Source organism: Cetorhinus maximus, chromosome 9 (assembly GCF_964194155.1).
Source record: "Cetorhinus maximus chromosome 9, sCetMax3.hap1.1, whole genome shotgun sequence".
NCBI classification, from domain to species: Eukaryota; Metazoa; Chordata; class Chondrichthyes; order Lamniformes; family Cetorhinidae; genus Cetorhinus; species Cetorhinus maximus.
Genome location: NC_135887.1, coordinates 49,865,300 through 49,890,873, shown reverse-complemented (window position 1 = coordinate 49,890,873; position 25,574 = coordinate 49,865,300). Strand labels below are relative to the sequence as shown.

Below are 25,574 nucleotides of genomic sequence, written 5' to 3'. Positions count from 1 at the left end.
GACTTTAATTTCCCGAATGTAGACTGGGACAGTGGTAGTGTAAAGGGCAGAGAGGGGGCAAAAGTTCCTAGATTGTGTTCGGGAAAAGTTTGTACAGCAGTATGTGTCCAATCCAATAAGAAAAGACGCTCTGTTGGACCTGGTTCTTGGAAGTGAAGCGGGCCAAGTAAATCAATCAAGTGTCAGTGTGGGAACATTTAGGAGACAATGATCATTGTATTGTACATTTTAGAATGATGATAGAAAAGGATGATAGACAATCCACAGTAAGAATAATTAACTAGGGGAGAGCTGACTTCAATGGGGCAAGAACAGAGCTGGGCCAGATAGACTGGAACGAAAGATTGGTAGGAAAACCTGTAGCTGAACAATGGGCTACCTTCAAAAAAGAATTGGCTCGGTCACAGCCAAGGTATATTCCATTGAAAGGGAAAGGTAGAGCAAACAAAACCAGAGCTCCCTGGATGAAAAAAGAGATCGAAATTAAGATAAAGAAGAAAAAGTGTGCATGGCAGGTATCAGGTAGAAAATACAATTGAGAACCAAGAGGAATATGGAAGGTTCAGAGGGGAGGTGAAAAAGCATACTGGAGAAGTGAAGAGAGATTATGAGAAAAGACTGGCAGCCAACATAAAGGGGAATCCAAAAGTCTTCTACAGGCATATAAGTAGTAAAAGGGTGGTAAAAGGAGGAGTAGGGCCAATTAGGGACCTAAAAGGGAATTTACACATGGATGAAGGGGCCATAGCTGAGGTATTAAATGAATACTTTGCATCCATCTGTACCAAGGAGGTAGATGCTACCCAGGCCATGGTGACAGACGAGGAAACTCTGTCACTAGAAGGGCTCAAAATTGATGAGGAAGTGTTGAATAGACTGTTGGTACTTAAAGTTGACAAGGCTCTGGGACCAGATGAAATACATCCAAGGATATTGAAGGAAGTGAGAGTAGAAGTTGCAGGGGCACCAGCCATAATCTTTCAGTCTTCCCTACACTCAGGGGAGGTGCCAGGGGACTGGAGAATTGCAAACATTACGCCCTTGTTCAAAAAAGGTTGTAAGGACAAGCCCAGCAATTACAGACCAGTCAGTTTAACTTCAGTGGTGGGCAAGGTTCCAGAAACATTTATTCGGGATAGAATTAGTAGTCACATGTAAAAATATGGGTTGATAAGCAAGAGCCAGAATGGATTTCGAAAGGGGAAATCATGTTGAACATGTTGCTGGAGTTTTTTGAAGAGGTAACAGGAAAGGTCGATGAGGATAATGCTGTTGATGTGGTGTACATGGACTTTCAAAAGGCATTTGATACAGTGCGTGTGGCTTGTGAGAAAAGTTATAGCTCATGGAATAAAAGGGACAGTAGCATCATGGATATATGCAGAGAGTAATGGTCAATGGATATTTTTCGGGTTAGAGGAAGGTTTGTAGTGGAGTTCTCCAGGTGTTTGTATTGGGACCCTTGCTTTTCTTAACATACATTAATGATCTGGATCTTTGTGTCCAGGGAACAATTTCAAAGATTGCGGATAATACAAAGCTTGGGAGTGTTGTAAACTGTGAGGAGGACAGTGTGGAACTTCAAAAGGACATAGACAAGTTGGTGGAGTTGGCAGATAGGTGGCTGATGAAGTTCGATGCGGAGAAGTGTGAGGCAATGCATTTTGGTAGGAAGAACATGGACAGACAATATAAAATAAGGGGTGAAATTTTGAAGGGGGTGCAGGAGCAGATAGACCTGGGTGTATATGTGCATAGATCATTGAAGGTGGCAGGACAGGTGGAGAGAGCAGTTAATAAAGCACAGTGTGTCCTGGGCTTTATTAATAGGGGCATAGAGTTCAAGAGCAAGGAGATTATGCTGAATTTATACAAGACATTCGTTAGACTTCAGCTGGAGTATTGTGTACAGTTCTGGACGCCACATTCTAGGAAGGATGTGAACACATTGGAGAGAGTGTGGAAGAGGTTTACAAGAATGGTTCCAGGGATGAGAAACTTCAGTTACGAAGATAGATTGGAGAGGTTGGGACTCTTTTCCTTGGAAAGAAGAACGCTAAGAGGAGATATGACAGAGATGTTCAAAATCATGCGGGGGCTGGACAGAGTAGATAGGGAGAAGCTGTTCCTGCTCATGAAAGGATCAAGAACGAGAGGGCACAGATTTAGTGATTTGCAAAAGAAGCAAATGTGACGGGAGGAAAAACTTCTTTGCAGAACGAGTGGTTTGGGTCTGGAATGCACTACCTGGAAGTGTGGTGGAGGCAGGTTCAAACGAGGCGTTCAAGAGCGCATTAGATGATTACTTGAATAGAAACAATGTGCAAGGGTTACAGGGAAAAGGCAGGGCAATGGCATTAGGCCATAATGCTTACTTGGAGAGCTGGTGCAGACACGATGGGCTGAATGGCCTCCTTCTGTGCCGTTAAAATTCTGTGATTGGTTACATCTGTGCTGATGGTATTGTCAGTTAAAAGCTTGGTAGTTTTGATATGGTTTATTTCAGTGTGTTTGGTCACTGCGCCTCTGGGTGGTTAAGGTTGATTTCATTAGTGTGGATGAGTAGATCTGCACCTAAGCCCAAGTATAAATTCCAGCTTGGTAATTCTACAGTGCCAACTTGCATTCATATAGCAATGCAGTAAAGTGTACAAAGGACAAGCATGTTATTTCCAAAAGTGACAGAATTTGTGAAAATGCAGTTCAATAAATTAAATGACAATGGCCCATATTTCATTTATATATCTTGACAGATATAAGGTAACATGCTGAGTGGCCCCTATAGGGATCCACATCATTGTTTATCACAGTTGAATGTTACACAGACTGGATTACCCATCTGTATGAAGCTGCTCAGCAGATCTTCCTCTTTAACTAATTTTGAAAATCAATGGACAGGAGATTAGAGATTAATTTAATGTAACCACACTGACTTCTTGGAGTTTTTTTTTCTGAACCTTGGTAAGACTGTTGGCTGGTGTTGCACAATATGTAGATTTGAAGCCACAGTAAAATGCTGACCTGTGTTTGAGCTATAAAATGCCATCCTAAGACTATGAATTATCTGCTGTTAGTGCCAGCTGTTTATCACTGTGTCAAAGAGTGAATCTCGAGTAAGAATAGGCAGTGTAGATTGATATCTCTTTAAGTATCACTGTAAAAGTTAATGATCGCCACTGAGGGTTTCTCTTGATTTTCTGGCTTTATTTGTGTGATTTGCACTGAACGTTTGCCACAGTATTTTTCTTATTATTATTGTCTGTGTGGCCACTACCACATGTGTACAACAAACTAAAAACAGGGCATAGTGTCAAAGATTGTTTGGTATAATTGATCATTTTCACTTGTTTTAAAGATTCCAAACCTTTTAATTATTTGCAGCGTGAATTTTATGCAAGTATGGATAAAATTAAAAATGCTAGAAATCTAAAATCATACTGTACGAAATGCTCGGCAGTCTAATCTGCATCTGAAAGAGTAAACGAGGACAATATTCGAGTGTGATCTCTCGTTATTGTGACGAAGTGTCACAATTGAAATGCTAAGCAATGTTTTCTCTCTTTCAAATGTTGACGGCCTGTGGCACTTTGCCCTCGTTTTCTGTTTTTGTTTCCATTTTGTGAAGGTAACTGCTTTTGTTTGCAAAGCAATAACAGGCTAGATCCTATAGTGCGTAATGAATGTGTTAAGTTCTTAACTTGTTTATCTTGGTGAAGTGTAAGAATCGTAGAAGCATGCAGCACAGAAGATGCCTGTGCCAACTCTTTGAGAGTTGGAAATTAGTGCCACACCTCTGCTCTTCCCCATAGCCCTGTGGTTTTATTTTACCCTTCAAGCATTTATCCAATTCCTTTTTGAAAGTTACTATTTGAATATTCTTCCATTACCCTTTCAGGCAGTGCATTCCAGATCATCATAACTCACCGTGTGATAAAAAAATTCTCCTAGTCTCCGCTCTTTTTTTTTTACCTATTACCTTAAATTTGCGTCCTTTGGTTTCTGACCTAAATGTTAGTGGAAACAGCTCCTCCTCATTTAGTCTATCAAAACCCATCACGCTTTTGAACACCTTTATTGAATCTCTGTTTAACCTCCTCTGTCCTAAGGAAAACAATCCCAGTTTTTCTACTTTCTCCACATAACTGAAGTTCCTCCTCCCGGGTACTATTTTTTGTAAACCTCCTCTGCATCATCTCCAAGTTGAAAGTATAAATTGTGAAAATCTGAATCACTGTCATTTTCATTTTGAAGCTATTCCACTATCATGGAAAGGAGAAAAAAGTAGTCATTGAAACTTAATAAAGTGAGGTGAATGGACGAAAAGGCCTTTTTTATTCCTATCTTTATCTCAAGATAGTAAATGATGTAGCGGCGCTGAGATTGATTTTGTAATGGACGTGAATATCACGGTACAAAACTGATATTGAGATTATTTAGGCTTGTAGACATGGAAGGATGTTTGCCAGAATTCTTAGCCCCTTTCTCTTTTTCCATAAGGAGGTAATTTCTGGAGAGCCTATAGATCACAATTTGGAAGAGTTGTGGCTTCTCACAGTGTCTCGTTGTTCTGCACAGGTTCTGAGACCTACATTTTTAATTTGAAAAGCTATTTTGAAATGAGTTTAATTTAACAAGATCATCCCTGAATGTGGCCAATGAGAGGGTGCTTACATTTCTGCCCTTCCAATTTTGAATGTAGAACATTGCTCTCAACCCCAAGAGCTATGTCAACACACTTGCAGGGTATCTTTCCATCAGGAGTTCTTTCATATCCTCACCCCCTCTTTCTGTACAGAAATACCATGGGAGATAAATCACAGGCATGTGGCGCACAGCAATTTTCTTTGTTCTTTGAGTATAGTCCACAGACCGTAATTTCTATTGTCCCAGTGAGCTTGTAAGAACATAGGAACATAAGAAATAGGACCAGGATTTGATCATTCAGCCCCTCAAGCCTGCTGCTCCATTCATTAAATTCATGGCTGATTTTCTACTTCAGTTCAGCTTCCCACATTATCCCATATTCCTTGATTCCCTAAGTATACTGATTTCTATCCAAAAGCCTGTTAATCTCTAATTGCTCAATGAGTGAACATTCGGAGTACTCAGGTACAGAATTCCAAATATTCACAACTCTTTGAGTAAATAAATCTTTATATTAGTCCTAAATGGCCAGTCCCTTATTCTGAGATTGAGGGCCGGATTTCCGTGAAGTCTTCCCAACTCCACAGACCTTTAAAAATAAATGGAAGGACCCGAATTCCGACTGATCCAATTTTTGCCGGCGGGGAAAGGGAGCAGGGTAGGATTCACACAGACGGGAAAGCCAAACTAAGTAGGGCATTTGAACTTAGAGGTGTGTTCAAACAGATCCAATTTTGGCTGCTCTAAGAGCCTTAGCCCGCAGTGTGGGAGTCACAAAGGGCAAATAAAGCCTATTTATATGTCATGATCTGAAGGTTTTTAAATCCCTTGCTCTTTAAACTTGAAAAACAAACAGGATTTAAACTGTACAGTGAGAGTTAAAAAAAGTCTGCTTGACTGACCATTTGGTGCAGATAAAAAAAAACATAACCACCTGTTCCACAGCTTCAATAGAGTTCTTTGTTGACATTTCCCAACGGCTGATATTATGTCATCATGAATGCTTAGCTGAGTTTCAAAACCTACAATTATCTTGGGGGTTTTGAGTTCACAGTTTGATTGACAGTTTAAAGAGTCTTTTAAAGGATTACCTATCTTTGATGTGGCTCTGTTTTTAAAACAGATTAACCATTTGAGATTTAAAAGCTTTGAATGGGTTTCATGAAGGGAGTATTTTTCACTATCATGTCTGAGTAAAAGCTGTTTTAGGTAGTTAGACATTCTTTTTCATTTCCATGTGACTCCTGAATTCTGCCCATGGTGGATACTAGGTAAGTGGTTATGGGGGGGGCATGGGAGTTGGGTGGAGGGCATGAGTTGGAGTGGTGGTATGAAGGGGCATGGGGAGTGGTTGTGAGGGGTGAGGGCTAGAGGGCCTAACAGTTTTTAAAACAACTGTGATGAAGTCTCAGAGGATCTAGATGGACCTTCTAACCAGCCTACCTTGGCACTCGCCTGCCCCTCTGTCCGCCTATGATGTACTTCAATCCAATCCCACTCCCACCTCCCCCAAAGTGAAAACTGTATGTTCCGGTGCTCTTTAAATTGAAGCAGGTTTGCAAACTCAGGAAATTTCTCGTCTCAAACTACCTGCCTCAATAGTGAAAATCTGGCCCTGAGAGTTCTAGTTCTAGATTTCCCAGCTAGGGAGAACATCTTCTCAATATCTACTGGCAAGTACCTTAGCAATTTTATATGCTTCAATGAGATCATTTCTCATTATTCCAAACTCTGGGGAATATCAACTTAGTTTATTCACTCTCTCCTCATTAGATAATCTTCTCAACCCAGTAATCAGTCAGGTGAATCTTTAGTGCACTTCTTACCCAAGTAAGGATGCACTTGCCTTAGAGGGAAATTAGAACCAAACACAGTATTCCAAGTGTGGTCTCACCAAGGTCTATGTGATTGCAGTAAGAATCAACATTGCAGTAAGACTACTTATACTCCAATCCTTTGTAATAAAGACTAAAATATAATTTTCTTTCCCAATTGCTTGATGTACTGCACGTTAACTTTGTGATTTGTGTACTTGGATCCCTCTACCAACATTTGCCAGATTTTTGCTATTTAAAATATGCACTGCTTTTCTATTTTTCCTACCAAAGTAGATAACTTTACACTACCCACCTCATTTCCATCTGCCACCTTCTTGTCGTCTCACCTAAACTGTATTTATCATTTTGCAACCTCTTTGTGCCCTCCTCACAGATAACTATCCCTGCTAACTTTGTATTGTCAGCAAACTTGAATACGCTCCACTTGGTCTCCTCGTTCAAGTCATTGATATAGATTATAAATAGCTGAAGCCCAAGAACTGATGCTCGGAGTAACCTCTCTAGTTACAGCCTGCCAACTGCCCCCATGGCTGCCTATGATCAGCTTCTGGGTCGTTGGGACCGACTCAATCTCACCACCACCAAAGGTTGTGTGTGATGGGGCTCTTTATATCGAGATGTCTTTCATATTGAGACAATCTACTTATTCAGGCTCTCTATTTTCTACCTGTCAACCAATTGTTATGATCTCAGTAGAGACCAATAATCATTTTCTAAAAAAAAGAAAAATCCAAAACACCAGGTATTTACTAAAAGAATGAAGCCACAATATTTCACGGTTTAAAACGGAAGAATTTTTGCTCTACTAGAGTCAAATAAAGCAAACACGAAATGCTATTTTAAATTACCTCCTATATTCTACATTCAGAACTAATATAAGTTAAACATGGTTTAACAAGCAAATTATAGTTCATTATAAACTACAAATTATACATTAAAGGCAGATTCATCTAAGACAGAAGTTATGGCTCAGCAGTCCACAAAGGATATAGGTCATAAAACTCGGTCACAAAGTCCTTCAAAACTCTGCCTTTCTCACAAAGAATTTGACCTCCTCTCCTTCCAGGATCTAGCCTGATCCCCAACTGACAGCAGCGAACAACCAACCCGAAGTCCATGGGTACGGTTTCACCAAAAATGGCACACATCTGGAAAACCTTCTTCACTCAGTTTGGATGGCATGGCCAGTTATCTTTAAGTAATGGAAACAGCTGCAGCAACTTATTCTTAGCTTCTGGATCTGGTCTCTGTCTTTTTCAGCTTGCCTGTACTGCACCTCTGGACTCATCAACTACAACTACTGAGCTTGGATGGCTCTGTGTCCCTTTATATAGCCTCAACCATTTTCAGTCTGCCCAGGAGTTTTGGTTTCTAATCTCAATTACAGTTTTCATTTTCTTAGAAATGGAGAAGGTAGGTTCACTTTCCCTGCTTCCTTTTTTAGTTTCCCTTTTCTAGTTTCCCTTTTCAGATTCCGTTTTCATTTAGGGCCTGCCTCAAAAAAATACAAGCTTTGAATGCGCAGATTCCATCACACAATGCTCAATCCATGCTAACATATTTCCCCCAATCATATGAGACCTAATTTTGTATGACAGCCTTTTTTCATGTGGCACCTTATTGAACAGTCCCTGAAAGTCAAAATACATGAAAGGCCCTTATCTACCTTGCTGGATATAACCTAAAAAAAAATGAATATAATCTGTGATACTCCAGCCTTTTTGTGTTCCCTCAACATTGGTAAGTTTTTCCACGTATGTTTGCCATACCCTCTGCTCATAAAGATCAACAAAATGTATGAGAATGATTTCTTTTGTTCTGCAGTTTAATATTTTTGTAAATAATTTTAGTTATTGCTTTCTAAAAGATTTTTTTTACTCACTGCATTCTTTTGACAACAGTAAATCTATCTTTTAAATTCCCTAGTTTCTGTAATTTTAGGGTGTGGAGAAGATACCCTTAAACATGAAAGCACCCAGTCAGCATTTTGAGAGCAGTGTGCCTATGTTCTCTGTTGAGAATCAATACAGCCAAAATCCTCACTCCCAGTCGTGCTGCCTGAGTCCATTGGCCTATGGACTGGAACAGGTACATTTCTCTTGGCAATAAGAGTTGGAATTTTGATGTCTGTATATAGTAGGCCATGAACTCTTCTGAGGGTGCTAAAGACTGGAAGAAAATATACCCTTATTTTCTAGATCAGGGATGGAGAACCTATAGCCCGTGGGCCAGATCCAGCCCTTTGCTCAATTTCATCTGGCCTGCAGCAAGATTTCTAAAAATTAAAATTAGCTGAGATGTTTTGTGTAGAGTCTGAATACAGTACTAGATCCTTCTATTATCTAAATGACTTGTTTTTTGATGTTATTTTGAGTGAAATCTGTACAAACTCACCATGACAGCATGGCTGCTCATTTGCCTTTGTAACTGACCACGATGGTGCGTGAAAACAATTAAGTCCTGGGTGAACTTTGGGACAGTGTTAAAATTTTGGGTTGGGAAACTTGCCGTCTAATTTAAACAAAAGAATGATGCCAGGAATGCTGAGAGACATTATCTTTGACTATGGTTGCTGTTCTGTGGGAAGAGCTCAAATCAGCAGATTACAAGTTGACAATGCAGTTTTATGTACTAAAGCTTGACCCACACTATTGATTTTTATGTGTGTGGGGCCCGTGACTGATTTTGTCTGTGTGAATGGCCCATGATAAGAAAAAGGTTCCCTACCCCTGTTCCAGTTTTAAAAAGATTATGTTGTGCACCAGAGAATAAATGTGAAATATGAGAAAATACCTATTCTAATTATAAAAATAAAAGGATACTGTAATAGCCAGATTTTGTTTGATAAGCAACTTTTTCTGAGACTAAAAAGTTTTAAAAGTTGCATTTAACAATTCTTTTATATATTTCTAATGTATCTATCTTATTTTTGAAATCCTAGCTTTACCACCTAATGGAGTTTAACAGATTACCTTCAACCATCCAGATATCAAATTTGTAGCAACCAAAATTGTCACTTACAAGGTACGAAATGTTACACTTTTTATTCTGGTTGAGATGGTTTAATATTGCTCATTCAAAACTTCAGGAACATGAGAAACAACATGACATTGTTTGTGTAGCTTCCGTAGCAGGTTTACCTTGTGAGGTTATGCACTTTGACAGGAAGAATAGAGAAGCTGAATATTATTCAAATGAAGAAAGACTGCAGAAGGCTGGAGCACAGAGGGATTTGGGAGTCCTTGTGCATGAATCCCAAAAAGCTAACATACAAGTTCAACAGGTAATAGGCAAGGCGAATAGATTATTGACCTATATTTCAAAGGGAATGGAGTATAAAAATAAGGAAGTCTTGCTAAAACTACATAGACACTAGTTAGACCACACCAAGAATACTATGAACAATTTTGGTCCCCTTATCTAAGGAAAAATATGCTGGTATTGGAGGCAGTCCAAGAAGGTTCACTAGGTTGATTCTGGGTATGGAGGGATTTTCTTATGAGGAGAGGTTAAGTAGGTTGGGCCTGTACTCATTGAAGTTTAGAAGAATGAGAGACGAGCTTATTGGAACATATAGGAGGCTTGACAGGGTGGATGCTGAGAGAAAAAAACAAAAAACTGCGGATGCTGGAAATCCAAAACAAAAACAGAATTACCCGGGAAAACTCAGCAGGTCTGGCAGCATCGGCGGAGAAGAGAAGAGTTGACGTTTTGAGTCCTCATGACCCTTCAACAGAACTGAGTAATATTAGGAGAGGGGTGAAATATAAGCTGGTTTAAGGTCGGGGGGGGGGGGCTGCACTCCGTTCTCTCAGGTCCAACCCCAACATTGCCATCAAACCCGCTGACAAGGGTGGTGCTGTTGTTGTCTGGCGCACTGACCTCTACCTCGCGGAGGCTGAGCGTCAACTTGCAGACACTTCCTCCTACCTCTCCCTGGACCATGACCCCACCACTGAACATCAAGCCATTGTTTCCAAGACTGTCACTGACCTCATCTCCTCTGGAGATCTTCCTCCCACAGCTTCCAACCTGACTGTCGCCCAACCTCGGACTGCCTGCTTCTACCTCCTACCTAAAATCCACAAACAGAACTGTCCCGGCAGACCGATCGTGTCAGCCTGTTCCTGCCCCACGGAACTCATTGCTCGTTATCTTGACTCCCTTCTCTCTCCCCTTGTCCAGTCCCTTCCCACCTACATCCGTGATTCCTCTGACACCTTACGTCACATCAACAATTTCCAGTGCCCTGGCCCCAACCGCTTCCTCTTCACCATGGACGTCCAATCCCTCTATACCTCCATCCCCCACCAGGATGGTCTGAGAGCCCTTAGCTTCTTCCTTGAACAGAGGCCCGAACAATCCCCATCCACTACTACTCTCCTCCGTCTGGCTGAACTTGTTCTCACACTGAACAATTTCTCCTTTAACTCCTCTCACTTCCTCCAAATAAAAGGTGTGGCTATGGGTACCCGCATGGGCCCCAGCTATGCCTGTCTCTTTATGGGCTATGTGGAACATTCATTGTTCCAGTCCTACTTCGGCCCGCTCCCACAACTCTTTCTCCGGTACATCGATGATTACTTCGGTGCTGTTTCATGCTCTCGTCGGGACCTGGAAAAATTTATTAATTTTGCTTCCAATTTCCACCCCTCCATCATTTTCACATGGTCCATCTCTGACACTTCCCTTCCCTTCCTTGACCTCTCTGTCTCAATTTCTGGTGATAGACTGTCCACCAATATCCATTACAAGCCTACCGACTCCCACAGCTACCTCGACTACAGCTCCTCACACCCCGCTTCCTGTAAGGACTCCATCCCATTCTCTCAGTTCCTTTGCCTCTGTCGCATCTGTTCTGATGATGCTACCTTCAAAAACAGTTCCTCTGACATGTCCTCCTTCTTCCTTAACCGAGGTTTTCCACCCACGGTCGTTGACAGGGCCCTCAACCGTGTCCGGCCCATCTCCCGCGCATCCGCCCTCATGCCTGCTCCTCCCTCCCAGAAACATGATAGGGTCCCCCTTGTCCTCGCTTATCACCCCACCAGCCTCCGCATTCAAAGGATCATCCTCCGCCATTTCCGCCAACTCCAGCATGATGCCACCACCAAACACATCTTCCCTTCACGCCCCCCCCCGGCGGCATTCCGTAGGGATTGTTCCCTCCGGGACACCCTGGTCCACTCCTCCATCACCCCCTACTCCTCAACCTCCACCTATGGCACCTCCCTATGCCCACGCAAAAGATGCAACACCTGCCCCTTCACTTCCTCTCTCCTCACTTTCCAAGGTCCCAAACAGTCCTTTCAAATGAAGCAGCATTTCACTTGCATTTCCGCTAACTTAGTCTACTGCATTCGTTGCTCCCAATGCGGTCTCCTCTACATTGGAGAGACCAAACGTAAACTGGGCGACCGCTTTGCAGAACACCTGCGGTCTGTCCGCAAGAAAGACCCAAACCTCCCTGTCGCTTGCCATTTTAACACTCCACCCTGCTCTCTTGCCCACATGTCTGTCCTTGGCTTGCTGCATTGTTCCAGTGAAGCCCAACGCAAACTGGAGGAACAGCACCTCATCTTCCGACTAGGCACTTTACAGCCTTCCAGACTGAATATTGAATTCAACAACTTTAGACCTTGAACTCCTTCCTCCATCCCCACCCACTTTCCATTTCTTCCCCCTCCCTTTTGTTTTTTCCAATAATTTATATAGATTTTTCTTTTCCCACCTATTTCCATTATTTTTAAATCTATACCTTTAATGCCCTGTTAGTCTTTCTACCCCACCCCCACTAGAGCTGTACCTTGAGTGTCCTGCCATCCATTCTTAATTAGCACATTCGTTTAGATAATATCACCACCTTCAACACCACTTTGTTCCTTTGTCTGTGACATCTTTTGATTATCTGCTCCTATCACTGCTTGCTTGTCCCTACAACCACACCCCCCTCCACAACTTCTCTCCCCCCAGCCCCCCCCACCTTAAACCAGCTTATATTTCACCCCTCTCCTAATATTACTCAGTTCTGTTGAAGGGTCATGAGGACTCGAAACGTCAACTCTTTTCTTCTCCGCCGATGCTGCCAGACCTGCTGAGCTTTTCCAGGTAATTCTGTTTTTGTTTTAGATGCTGAGAGGTTGTTTTCCCTTGTGGGAGAATCTAGGAACAGAGGGCATAACCTCAAAGTAAAGGGGCGCCCATTTATAACAGAGATGAGGAGGAATTTTCTTCTCTGAGAGTTGTTAATTCTTTACCACAAAGGGCTGTAGAAGCTGGGTCGTTAAGCATATTCGAGGCTGAGGTAGACAGATTTTTAATCAGTAAGGGGATCAAGGGCTATGGGGAGAAGGCAGGAAAGTGGAGTTGAGAATTATCAGATCAGCCATGATCTCATTGAATAGCAGAGCAGACTCAATGGGCCGTATGGCCTACATCTGCTCCCATGTCTTATGGTCTTATAGTGATTTATCCCACAGAGTGTTTCTAGCGGACCCTTAGTCCAACCAGGAGCTAAGGCATTTTCACACTTTTGAATAAATCTGTCAAAACACAGCCACAGGACAAAGACTGAGGATCTGTCCATCAGTAATTCAGTAAAGAATTGGCTTAACCCTAAAACCTGACTTTTCATGTAGCTATTTTGTCACTGTTCACACGGCTTTATTGTTCACCCTTGGGCAGCAGTAATGTGGTGCAAACCTCAAGATGTCACATTCCTTTTTAGGTCAAAGGCCCTTGTATCTTTGCAGTTACTGAGAGTTGAGTAGGAAGTTTGCATATTTTAACAATGAAAGTTTCACTTCCTTTGTGGGAGGCCATTGCTATGGGTTTTGTCACTCTTTATCTTGTTCACTGCTCCTTGCTTGCTAACGCAACAGTACTAGCAGATTTGTTAGATCTTCCTACAGTACTTCAACTGAAGAAATTACAGCAATGTATTAGAAGCCTTTCAGGCTGTCTTTTTGCTGACAATTGACAGCTGGTGAATTAATCTGCCAGACATATGCTGTCAAAGTAAATTTGTTTCTCCTTCAAGCCAAAGAGTGATTTATTGCACTTTACTGAAACGAGAAACAAGGAGTCATCAATAGATGGCTTCCTGATTGAATTTGTTCCATGCAAAGTACATGTAACTATAAGAATAAATACCTAAAGAGCCTCCCTCATGAAATTTGTGTGTACATAATATATATTATTATTGTGAAATTAGAAATAAACATCAATTTGACATTAGTTCTATGACGCAAAATATAAAGCACTCATGAAGGTTCAAAAATGTCTTGATCACACATCTGTGAAGACCACTGTTTCATTACATCCCAACAATGTGACTGTATAAATTTTCACAATATTTGGTTTCTTGTTTGAATTTGTTTTGTCCATGACTTCTTGGGGAACTTAATTTAATTCAGAGGTAATTTCTACAGATGTACTACCTGTGGTGTGGTTAACATTTTTGCATGGTTTGGTTTGGTGTGGTGTGCACACCTGTTTTTAAAATTCCATCTGATCCAAGCCCTTTAGGAAGATGATAAATAAAGCTCCTTCTGCACATGTTACGAAATTTACTTTTTTGGTCTACTGACCAACTTCCAATCTTTGGGATTGCAGGTAAACTGTTTCCGGCCTATAGCATCTAGAGGTTAGTTTCTACAAATATACATGAGTATGAGTTCACCAATAATCATCCTTGATCTTCCTAATATAACTTTGTATTTGCTAATTCTAACCAATGACTTGAAAAATTATGTAAATATTATTCCACAATGGGTTTCAGAGGCCACCAGAGAAAGTTCCCTGTGTAATAGATTGGGCTTACTGAAGGGGAAGTATCTTGGATGATAACATTTTGGGTGCATCTGTTCTTTAATGACTGGCTGCAGTGGATTTGTACTGTATTTCCCACAAAACAGTGCAAAAATAATTGTGAAAGCATATCAAAATTTTTTAAAAAGGGATGATGTTTGAAGAAACCTGTGAGGCTCCATTCTTGGAAATATAGTTAACGATGCCCTGCAAATCAGACCTAGTTCCACTCTTTTTTCTTATTCACTGGTTTGCCCTCTTTTATGTCATGGATCTGAAGACTTGGAAAAAGCCATCTTTAGTACTTTTACCCCATTAGTGGATAGATACTAAATTATAAGGACATCAGTTGGGATCAGTTTTCCAAAATTTATATTTACAGGTTATTTTTTAACTTTAATTTTCATATTGCCCGAATCAACATGTAACTGTTTTTCAAAAACAGTTCCTCTGACATGTCCTCCTCCTTCCTTAACCGAGGTTTTCCACCCACGGTGGTTGACAGGACCCTCAACCGTGTCCGGCCCATCTCCCACGCATCCGCCCTCACACCTTCTTCTCCCTCCCAGAAACATGATAGGGTCCCCTCGTCCTCACTTATCACCCCACCAGCCTCCGCATTCAAAGGATCATCCTCTGCCATTTCCGCCAACTCCAGCATGATGCCACCACCAAACACATCTTCCTTTCACCCCCCCGGCGGCATTCCATAGGGATCATTTCCTCCATGACACCCTGGTCCACTCCTCCATCACCCCCTACACCTCAACCCCCTCCCACGGCACCTTCCCTTGCAACCGCAGAAGATGCAACACCTGCCCCTTTACTTCCCCTCTCCTCACCGTCCAAGGGCCTAAACACTCATTTCAAGTGAACCGGCATTTCACTTGCACTTCCCTCAACTTAGTCGTTGCTCCCAATGCGGTTTCCTCTACATTGGAGAGACCAAACGCAGACTGGGTGACCGCTTTGCAGAACACCTTCGGTCTGTCCACAAGTATTACCCAGACCTCCCTGTCGCTTGCCATTTCAACACTCCACCCTGCTCTCATGCCCACATGTCCGTCCTTGGCTTGCTGCATTGTTCCAGTTAAGCTCAACGCAAACTGGAGGAACAGCACCTCATCTTCCGACTAGGCACTTTACAGCCTTCCGGACTGAATATTGAGTTCAACAATTTTAGATCATGAACTCTCTCCTCCATCCCCACCCCCTTTCCGATTTTCCCCCTCCTTTTTGTTTTTTCCAATAATTTGTATAGATTTTTCTTTTCCCACCTATTTCCATTATTTTTAAAAAGTATTTCCATTCATTGTTTTATCTCTACCTTTTACTCTTTCTCGATTCCTTCACCCCCACCCCACCCCCACTAGGGCTATCTGTACCTTGCTCGTCCTGCTTTCTACCCTTAATTAGCACATTCCTTAGATAATATCACCACCTTCAACACCTCTTTGGCCTTTTGTCTGTGACATCTTTTGGTTAGCTCCACCTATCTCTGGCCCTCTATCCAGCTCTTCTTGTCCTCCCCCCGCCCCATCCCCTTAAACTAGCTCATATTTCGCCCCTTTTCTATTTTTCCTTAGTTCTGTTGAAGAGTCATGCGGACTTGAAACGTTAACTGTGCTCCTCTCCACAGATGCTGCCAGACCTGCTGAGTTTTTCCAGATATTTTTGTTTTTGTTGTGTAAGGACATGGTTCAGGCAGCTTCACAAAGCATTTTGTCGATGGACACTATCAGTTCAAGACAGAATTATCTGCGTTCGGTCTCCTCAAGGTGCTAGTTTAGTTTGGGCCACACAGCAGGAACCGGAATGCTAATTGGTTAATCGTTATGACTAACTGTGAATGGCCCCTGGGTTATACATCAAAAGAAACATCCCTTATCCGAGGGGTAGTGACTTTGTTACTCCTGAATCCTTTGCAAAGAGACTGCTGCCTTTGATTGACGTGTTATCTGTGATTCTGAACTCAGTGGGCAGGGATTTAATCTCTCAGATTTAGGTTGGAAGTTTAGCCTGAGAAAGAGAGAGAAGGAGCAGTCAAAGTGTGCGTATGGTATGGCCAGCCCTCAGGAGCTGCAAGTCTTTTTGCTTTTTAGGTTATTTGCTAGCCTGATTAGAAGAGTGAAGCCTGTTTGAGGTAAATGTGGAGTTAAAGGTCCACATTTAGAGAGATAGCAATTTGCTTCTTTGTTTTATATACCGATGACAGTTGGGAAATATGTAAATAAATTTACTTATTGGTTCGAGACTTGTCTCTCGATTTGGTAAGAATTTTTGTCCATATGTAGAGAAAAGAATTCACATGATGCATTATCGAGATATACTATAGTAGATTATGTAAGAGACAAGCCTTACATCATGCAATTATTAGCAGGTGGTGAGCTGCCTTCTTGAACCGCTCCATTCCATGTGTTGTAGGAACACCCAAAGTGCTGTTAGGAAGGGAATTCTAGGATTTTGACCCAGTGACTGAAGGGACGGCGATATAATTCCAAGGGTGGTGGTGTTCCTATGTATCTGCTGCCCTTGTCCTTCTAGGTGCTGGAGGTCACAAGTTTGGAAGGTGCTGTTGAAGGAGCCTTGATGAGTTGCTGCAGTGCATCTTGTTGCACATTATTGCCACTGTGCTTCGATGGTGGAGGGAGTGAATGTTTAAGGTAGTGGATGGGGTGCCAATCAAGCGCTCTACTTTGTCCTGGATGGTGTTAAGCTTCTTGAGTGTTGTTGGATCTGCACACACCCAGGCAAGTGGAGAGTATTCCATCACACTCCTGACTTATGCCTTGTAGATGATGGACATGCTTTACCACTTAGCATCCCTGAATGTTGTCCGGGTCTTGCTGCGTATGGACATGGACTGCTTTAGTATCTGAGGAATTGCAAATGGTTCTGAACATTGCACAATCACCAGAATACACCCCCACTTCTGATATTATGATGGAAGGAAGGTCATTGATGAAGCAGCTGAAGATTGGTGGACCTAGGACGCTACCCTGAGGAACTCCTGGAACTGAGGTAATTGACCTCCAACAACCACAACTATCTTCCTATGTGCTAGGTATGACTCCAAACAGTGGGGAGTTTTCCCCTGATTCCCATTGACTTCAAATTTGCCAGGGCTCCTTGATGCCACACATAGTCAAATGCTGCCTTGATGTCAAGAGTAGTAACTCTCAGCTCACCTCTTGCGTCTCTCTCATTTGCCCATGTTTGGACAATGTAATGAAATCTGGAGCTGAGTGGCATGGCGGAACCCAAACTGAGCAGGTAATTGTTGGGAAGGTCTGCTTAAAAGTACTGTCGACGACATCTTCCATTGGGATTTATGGATGATTTAGACAACTATTGCTTGGACAGTCTGATATCTGCACAGCCTGATATCCAGCTGTTCTGTATGAATGATGATTAGGAGCTTTGCCAATTGCGTGAGAAGTTTTTATCCATTCTCGGAATGGTGTTGCTGCAAGTTCAACACGTTTTGCCCATTTCCAGTTGCCCAAAATAAGGTTAGATATGTGGAGTGGTTTGCTAGGCCACTTCAAAGGCTATTTAATTGCCATCAGAAAAGGACAATTGGCACTCGAGGCTCAAATTCAATGAGAAGAAATCCAGGTACCAGTTTAATGAGCACTTGTCAATCATGGTGAAAAATAGATAAAGGTGAAAGTGTACCTCAATATCTGGGGCAGAATTTTACGTCCCGACATCATTGCGCACTCATGTGATATTTCGCTCAGCGGGCGCATGCAAAAGTCAGAAGTGCACCCGCCAACAATTAAGCAAGCAATCAAACCCATTAATGGCGCAATTGTCTCCGATTTTTCGAGGTCCATCCAACCTTACAGCTGGTGGATGGGTGAATTGGCCAGGCAGCCTTTACATTTTTCATCAAACCTCATCCAAGGGCATGATGAAATCTTCGTTATGAAGTAAAATAAAACAAATACCTGTGGACAGCATTTTTGAGGTATGCTTTCAGGTGCTTGATTGTGATGCATGGACATTTTTTTGCCACTTTTTACACCTTTATTTTATCATTTGCCGGTTTGCAGGTATGCAGCTCCCTGAGGCAGCTGTCTGCCTTCAGGGAGCTCTCTCGCAGCACTTAACTGCGCCTGTGGTGACATCATTGCCTGCCCTCTTCCCGCCCCACTCTGGCAACGCTGATATTTTCAGCGCGCGTTTCACACTGGCAGCTGGGGGTCCGTTTCCTGGCTGCTTCCAGGCCCGCCGATCGCGCATGCCCGCCAAGGGTAAAATTCAGGCCCTGGTATTAGTTATATTGAACCATTGTTAATTGTACATGTTCAATAAATATATCATGATCCTCGGAAGGAAACAAAGAGAAATTGATTGCTTCTTAGGGAATATTGGACAGCTAATTATCAATGAGCAATTTTTTGCTGTGGACTCGAGCCTCACGGGCAACTTGATGTGGTTGTATAAAGTATTTAGAATTATTAGCAGGCTTGAGTAGCTTTCTGCTACACTGAATCTTGCAGGCTGCCAAGAACCTTTACTGTATATAAAATACTCATGTTTAGCAAGCATTTCATTAGCTCAGTGCACTAATGTTGAACAGATTACCAGAGTAGAACTGACAGATGTGTTTCTTTAGCAGTTAGTTGACTAACCAAGCTGAAGATTTGCGTATGTCCAGCATTTATTTCAGTTTCTTTAGATAGTTAACTTTTCAGATATATCTCATCTTTTCTCCTGCTATTTCTTTGCATTATTTTCTCAGTTTTATTTTCACCTGCGTGCTTTCTTAGATGGCAGACTTCTGTGGAAAGATGTTCAGTTTTGGAATGTCCTCTTGAAAATGAAGATTCTGCTATTGAAATTTGCTTTTATTAAGAAACAAAGAGATGCATGTCATTTCCTTGGCAACTTTAACAAAAGGTAGAGCATATAAAGAGATGTAATGCTGGTGGAAAGTGTGACTGGACCATTAAGTCTGCATTTCGTACTACTTTATGTATTAATAATCCTAGATTAAAAAGTACACTGAAAAGCTGATTTGTTTTTAAATTATCGGAGATCCTGAATGATGTGTTCACGCAGCAACTCAGAACTGTATGGTCAATTCCAAAAATGGTGCTCTCGATCAGAGCTGGCACTAAAGGGCTTAATGAGAAGGAAGATTTTGAAGTATGACCTTTGTACAAGAAGTGATTTTTTTTCAATGAGTGTGGATATAACAGCCATTGGTGGTTGATGAAACAGAAGAGGGCTGGAAGTGGTGGAGAGTTGGGGAGGCTGTACTTGCAGCAGGTATTACCCCAGTAAGTGGGACTACTATAACAAAGTCAGCTACCTGGCTATGGCAGAATAGTGAGGATGATTAGGTTCACGAAGGAGGCTGTGATTAAGATGTGCCATCTGCTCCATGAAAATCTGCTGAGGCATTCAGACATTAGTAATGTATTACCAGTGACAGTGAAGGTTGTCATGACCTTCAACTTAATACACTAGGGTGCTTTCAGTCATCACATTGGAGAGTCCTAGGAGTGACTTACTTTGCCTTTTGAAAACAAATTATTTCTTATCTGTTTAAAGAAAGAATCACAGACTTAAAGATATAAGTAGATAAATCTGATTAAATTGTACTGTTAGTGGTTTGTGGATTTAGTGTGCATTTGGCTCTCACTCTTTGTGAACTTGTGTTCCTCTAGTTGAAGGATCATCACTGTGGGCAGCTGCATAGCCACGTTACAGTTTCCATGGGATACAGGGACATGCGATCTTTGTCGGTAACTAACTCTGGGATTTCCATTGTTGTATTACTGTGGACACATGGCTTTGAGAGATGATGCTTACCTACCATCTCTTGTTCAAATGTATATTGTTATGACCAGGTGAGGAGGAGTGAACTGGCTCCCCCCTATTTAGCCTCCTTGGTTGGTCACAACAAAGGTTTTTAAATTTCTTCTCCACTTGGATGCCTTTTCCGAATCCAAATGTATTTTTTTTACTATCTATGCAGTGAACAATACGGAGCCAATCAAATGAGGTTTTCTTGAGTCAAAGAATGAGCAAGTTTATTAGCCACTAAACCTGAGGAAAAAATAATGAAAGACATGGCATCACACACACAGGTATCAGAAATAAGGAAAGTTAGAGTCCAAATAAAAAATTAAAAGAATATACGGTTTGGTGTCCTTTGCTTTTCTTTGAGGCATAGATTGTTAAACTTGTGGCCAATTTAAGTTAGCTGGTTCCTTAGAAGCGGTCAGATGTATAAGATTTTGCAATTCTTACGATATCTCAGTTTGTTGGTAGATTTTGATTCGGTTTGTTGGTAGATTTTGATATGCTAACTTCTTGAACTTGTTCCAGGAGAGAGAAAGAGAGACCTCTTCAGCCTGTTCCTTCTGCTGAAGTGTTTTTCAAAAAAATCTTTCCTCTGATGATTTCAGCCTCTGGCCTGGCAAACCAGTTCTTAAAGTCCTGCTGGCTGTATAATCCAGAGGAATTTGATTATCATGTCTGCTGCAATCATTCTGTTTTGGAATCGGTATTCACATTTTATGATGTTTCATCTCAGAAACTTTTGATGCATTTCAAGATAGTAAAATCTAGCAGGAAATGGAGGTCTTTGACACTACACAGTGAGGGTGGATGGGAGAAGGAAGCGGGGTTTGAGTGTCTGTTCCCACTTGGGTGGAGTGTAAGTTGTATATCCTGGCTGGCAAGCAGTTCCGCATTGTCTTAATAAGATTTGAGTTGATAAAATCCAGCACTTCGCATTTTTAATATCTTCCTTAGATAGTGATGAGCTTCGATGTCTGTAAATTACTAGAAATGAGTCTCTTTTCACACTCCCTTTGTAGGGCGTGAAGGGGGTGTCATGTTTGCTTTTCTCACTTTCACCTTGGAAGGTGGCCACGCATTTTAAAGTAGTTTCTTCTCATTTCAATTTGCAGAATTTCCAGTCCGTTAAAGGTTTTAAAAATTATATTTCAAAAATAAGAGGTATAGCTTCATGACAGTATGATGATACAGAACTACCCCTGAGATAAGCACCACTGTACTCCTCCACATATTGTACAGTTTGAGGGTATCTCTTCATAAAGCCCACCAATCTGAGTATAGAGCAGTGAAATCTCAGAATTTCTCTCAGACTGATGCCCATAACCATTCTGCTTTTAGTGAAATGAAACAAGCTCTCCCTTGGAGTGCATAGCCTGCATAGTAATAGTAGGAACATTTGTAGAGATGCTATTGCCTGTGGCCTGTAAAACTGATGTCAACATTGATATTTCACATGCCCTATTGTTCCATGTGTTTCTCCCACTTTTTCTGAACAACTGTAACAAACTTGTAAATACAACAGAACCAACTTGCATGTATGTAGTGCCTTTAATGTGGAATTTTTTTTAAGGCATTTGCCAAGATGAAAGGGAAAAAAATAAGCTGAACCATAGAAGGATATATTATGACATACAACTAAAAAGCTTGCTAAAAAGTGGAAAGGCTAAGGGAGGGAAATCCAAGCATGGACCTTAGATTGCTAAAAGCATAGCTGGAATAATGGGAGTGGGAATATACATAAAAGGCTAGAGTCGGAAGAGCAGAGATTTGTAGTGAAGGATAATTGTAGGCCCGGAGGATGTTACATACATACATACATAGGTACATATGAATAAGAGCAGGAGAAGGCCATTTGGCTCCTTGAGCTCACTCCACCATCTGATAAGATCATGGTTGATCTGATTGTGGCCTCAGTTCCACATTCCTGTCTACCCACAGGGATAGGGAGAGGCAAGGGGAGGTCATGAAGAGATTGAACACATGGATGAAAATTTTAAATTGGAGACATTGAGGAATAAGGTGACAATGTTGGTAGACAAAAACAGGGGTGATAGTTGAGCAGGGTGGGGCAGGATCAGATACAAGCAGCAGGCTTTTAGATGAGCTGAAGTTTATGAAGAATTGGAGGCTAGTCCAGAGGGCATTAGAATAACCAAGTCTATTGATGGCAAAAGCACGGATGAAGATTTCATCAGCGGATGAACTGAGGCAGGGGCAGGAACCTCTGATGTTACGGAGGATAAGATAGATAATGGAAGGGATAGGGGCTTAGAAACTCAATATTGGAATTGAATAGGATGTGAATGTCCCAAACACCTTTTAGCCTAAAACATTGGATGAGGAGATAGAATCGGTACCCAATCTATGGACTTTTTGGGGTATGGGGGTCATAATATATCCTTCTATGGTTCAGCATCTTTTTTTCCCTTTCATCTTGGCGAATGCCTGAAAAAAAAAATTCTACACCAAAGGCACGACATAAACACAAGTTGGTTCTGTTGCGAGTGAAGACTTTGGATTTCCTAATGTCAGACTAGCAGTCTAATAACACAAAGGCACTGGAGGATTTGAGAGAGAAGGATGTTGAGAAGTGGGTATCATCAGCATACATATGGAAGCTGACCCTAGGAGCAGGATTTGTCTGTAGGTTTTGAGACCCCAATGCTGGGACCAAATATTTGCCTTCAATTCCTTGGGACTTCAACTTTAGCTGACAATCTCTTAAATGGGCTTTATCAAATGCCTTCTGGAAGCCAACATTCCTCTATCTTTAGTCACCTGTTCAAAAGATTTACTTATTTGCCTTGCATAACCTACCTTTTACAAATCCATACTGGTTCTCTCAGCTGAAAATTTTCAAGGTGTTCAGTCACCCAAACCTTTGTTGTTGACTCTAGTAACTTCCTGACAACAGATGTTAGGCTAAGTGGTCTATAATTCCCTGGTTTCCCTTCTCATCTCTTTTAAATAGCAGAGTGACATTTGCAGTTTTTCAATCTGAAGGAACAGTTCTCGAGTCGAGAGAACTTTGGAAGATAAAGATATGGGTTCAAGTCTAGGGGAGGGAGACTTTGTAGAGGGAGATTTGGATTAGTGGGCCAGGGGAAAGTGAAAATCTGAATGGGGTAGCAGGAAAATTGAGAAAACCTAATGAAAGGTTAATTGACAGTTAAGTTACAGTAGCCTGCTATTTTACACTGGAGCTGAGAAATCAGATTCAGTGGTGCTAATGCCATTGAATATCAACACAGAATGTTTGGATTCTCTCTTGGAGATGATCATTGCCTGGAACTTGTTTGAAGCAAATATTACTTGCCACTTAACAGCTGAAGCCTGAATGTTGTCCAGGTCTTGCTGCATATGGACACGACTGCTTCAGTACCTGAGGAGTTGCGAATGGTACTGAATACTGTGCAGTTATCAGTGAACATCCCCATTTCTGACCTTATGATAGAGGGAGGGTCATTGATGAAGCAGCTGAAGATGGTTGTGCCTAGTACCATGGCGCTGAGGAAGTCCTGCAGTGATGTCCTGGGGTTGAGATGAATGGCCTCCAACAACCACAGCTATCTTTCTTTGTGTGAGGTCTGACTCCAACCAGTGGAGAATTTTCCCCCTGATTCCCATTGACTTCCAATTTGCTAGGGCTCCTTGATGTCACATTCAGTCAAATGCTGACTTGTTGTCAAGAGTAGTCAGTCTTACCTCACTGCTTGAGTTTAGCTCTTTTGTTCATGTTTGGTCCAAGGCTTAATGAGGTCAGGAGCCAAGTGGCCCTGGAAGAAGCCAAATTGAGAAGTGGTGAGCAGGTCATTGCTGTGTAAGTGCTATGTGATAGCACTGTTGACAATACTCTCCATTACTAGCATATGACTGAGAGTAAACTAATGTGCTTAGTTTTTAATTAGATAGAAAACAAAACTCAAGAAGCTCGACACGATTCAAAACAAAGCAATCTGCTTGATCTGCACCCCATCCACCACTTAAATATTCATTCCTTCACCACTGGCAGATAATGAGAGCGTAGTGTGTACCATTTACAAGATGGACTACAGCAACTCACCAAGGTTCCTTTGACAACACTTTCCAAATCCACAGCCTCTACCATCTAAAAGAACAAGGACAGCAGATGCATGGGAACACCACCATCTGCAAGTTTCCCTCGAAATCTCACAATATCCTGTTTTGGAACTATATCGCTGTTCCTTTACTGTCGCTGGATCAAAATCCTGGAACTTCCTCCCTAACAGCATTGAGAGTGTATCTAAACCATATGGGTTGCAGGGGTTCAAGGGGGGGGCTCGTCATCACCTGCTCAAGGGCATTTAAGGTTGGCAATAAATGCTGGCGTTGCTCACATCCAAAGAAACATATGGAACGCTTTTAGCATTTCACTGTAATTGGGAAAGTATAGATTTCTTGAAGGTGGGTGTATAAATCAGTTTGCTGTTTCAGGTGAAACTGGCCTTCTGTTAAGCTTTCTTTACTTGCTGCAAATATCAAATTTATTTTAAAGAGATTTTAAATCTCTTTTCCGAGATATTTATCAGTAGCTTTCTTCTTAGCTTGGAATCTGTTCTGCTATTAAAAAGAAGACTCATAAAACTGGTGGTAATGGTATATTTAGTGTTCAAATGTATTTTAAGTTGTTTTTTAAACATACCTTTACGGCAAGCATATGAAAGTTTTGATATCAGACAGTGCTATTCGGATAGTTTAATATCAGCAGGACAGAATGGACAAACAATAGCTCCTATTTCTGAAAAAAAAGTAGCTACTGCGCAGAATTCATCAACTGCACAGCTTATAATTGGGGAAAAATATGGTGAACAGTTTATCTGGTTGTGCCAGGTCCATTTATCTCCAAGGTGGATACGAATACATCTTTGTGGGAGTGTGATCTGCTTCTGCTAGGGATTTTCTTATCAAACTTCTTATGGACACTTAAATGTCAGGTTTATTTGAGACTGTGTTAATTCTAAATGAGTCTGCTTGATCCAAATTTTTTGCCACACTTGTGACCTAGGTGAATATGGTGGGGACTTCATATTACAATAAATGTGGGACAGCTCTATGGTGTAGCATTTCACTGCAATTGAGAATAATTACAGTCTTAGTATACCCATTATTACTGCAGGTTTCAGAGATGTAGCCCATTTCCAGTAGCCTAGGAATGGATAAGTGGCTTCATTTTATTTTAGTATATATTTTATACTAAATACCCAGTGGAGTTCAGAAGAATGAGAGGTGATCTTAATGAAACATATAAGATCCTGAGGGGACTTGATAGGGTAGCTACCGGGAGGATGTTTCCACTTGTGGGGGAGACTAGAACCAAGGGACACAGTTAAAGAATAAGAGGTCTCCCTTTGAAGAAAGATGAGGAGATTTTTTTTCTGAGGATCATTAGTATGTGTAATTCTCCTCCTGAAGGAGTAGTGGAGGCTCTCCCATTGAATTTAT

At 41.6% G+C, this 25,574-nt stretch overlaps 1 protein-coding gene across 1 annotated transcript in view; it reads left to right on the top strand.

Moving 5' to 3' along the window:
* Positions 1 to 25,574, top strand: part of srrm3 (serine/arginine repetitive matrix 3) — an 854,108-nt gene that overhangs the window by 202,902 nt on the left and 625,632 nt on the right. Inside the window, exon 2 of the mRNA XM_078548703.1 lies at positions 9,424 to 9,506. The gene's annotated coding sequence lies outside the window, so the exon portion shown is untranslated. The remainder of the gene's footprint in view (positions 1 to 9,423; positions 9,507 to 25,574) is intronic.